The sequence below is a fragment of the Urocampus carinirostris genome, chromosome 13 (genome assembly GCF_059441175.1).
Source record: "Urocampus carinirostris isolate Australia breed hairy pipefish chromosome 13, RoL_Ucar_1.0, whole genome shotgun sequence".
NCBI lineage: Eukaryota > Metazoa > Chordata > Actinopteri > Syngnathiformes > Syngnathidae > Urocampus > Urocampus carinirostris.
The window spans coordinates 8675121-8676931 of NC_142361.1; positions in this window are offsets into that span (position 1 = coordinate 8675121).

Sequence of the window (1811 nt, forward strand, 5' to 3'; positions counted from 1 at the left end):
TTAGCATTATGCAAAAGTGACAAATGTGGCCATTAATACGTACGTTAATGACGCCATACATAGGATAATTTAATTTTAGGGTGTGCAGTTATGATGTTCACTTTAAGGATTGAAAATAAAGTAACATCACCATTAGAAATGATGACACAAAGTACTATACTCACTACTTTTGTTACAACTCATCCCTTCAATATTCAATTATTTTTTTGGACAACGCCCGCAACATTTTCTTTTTTTATTTCGCAAATTTTTTATTGCACTTTTCCGACAACGAGATGCAACTCTCAATGTATAAGAAAATATAAGTGATTAAAATTCCCCCCAGCAAATAAAGGCTATCTCAAGACCAACATACTTTTAGTAGAAGGAATGGAATTTTAAATCCGTATTTCTTGCGTATTTTGTCAGGTGAAGGAGACGTATCTCATCTTTAAGTATTTATCCCCTATTACATTAGAATTTTGCATTTTCTTTTTAAACTCAACTCAACTCTATCTATAAATCCCTTTAAAACAGCAACAGCTGAAGACAAAGTGCTGTATACAAGTATACATAGTTAACAAAAAACCTTAAAGAGACCATAAAATAATGAAAACACTTGAGAAGTATAAAAATAGTAAAACAGTAGCCATGTCTCATGTTGGGTCGAAAGCCAATGAGTAAAAAAAAGGGTTTTAAGACTCGTTTAAAAAAATGGACAGTGAGGCAGCCTATAAAGGCAAATTGTCCAAAGATTGGGAGCACCAACAGAAAAGGATCAATACCCTCTTTATATTGTAATCATTGCAAATATATATATATATTTTTTTGAAGTCCAAAATATTGCCCTTTATTTGAATTATTTTAAAGTAGGAAAACATTGCATTGTTGCATTGTCAGTACTAATCATACCCCACCAGGAAATGTGTTTCTCTTCTGAAAACACACAGGCAAAAATGTGTGTCCTTTCAGGAGTCAACTCAATTCAAAAGTCACATTTATTTGTATAGCCCTTGATCAAAAAATGTCTCGAAATGAGTGCACAGGCCACAATTACAACATCCCTTATCCAAAACCAGCATGCGGGCAAGTAAAAAAACTCAAAACCTCAGCATGAAGAAAACAATAAAAGGGGCCACACCATAAGTAATCCCCCTTCGAGGATGACCATGCTTCAATACATGTTGCACTGGGTAACAATACAGAAAGCAGTCAACATCACTTAACAGTAAAATAAACACAGGCGATATGTAAAATTGAGAAGTCCAAGACAGCAATGACACAGCTTTCCAACCCAGCAGTCTGATTGATGCAAAGGATGACATGCTTCAAGTCTAGGTGCCGGCTTGTCCTTCTACCTCACTTTGCCACCAACCAGGCAGGACAGGACAGGAAAAAGGAAGTATGAGGTTGGCATCAATTATACGCTATAGGATAAAAGTGTTTCTTGAGTCTAGATTCAAACAGATTATTCTACAGGATTCCACGGGATGGAGAAAGCCCTGAAACCTGCAGATTTCTTCTTGCCTCTAGAAGTCACAAGTAGACCAGCATTTTCGGAGCATGGGGTCTGAGCAGGAACATGGAGGGAAATCTAATCACAGTGATAAGAGCGGGCAAGTCTATGCAAACATTTGTATGATAGTAACAGAACTTTAAAGTCACATTTTAAATGAATAGGGAGCTACTGCAAGTTAGCTAAAATTAGAGTGATATCGTCAAACTTGTCCTAATCAAAAGTCTTGCGGCCTCATTTTGAACCAGCTGCTAACTTTTGATACTAAACATCGAGAGACCAGAGAGCAATACATCACAGGTATCAAGCCGAGAAG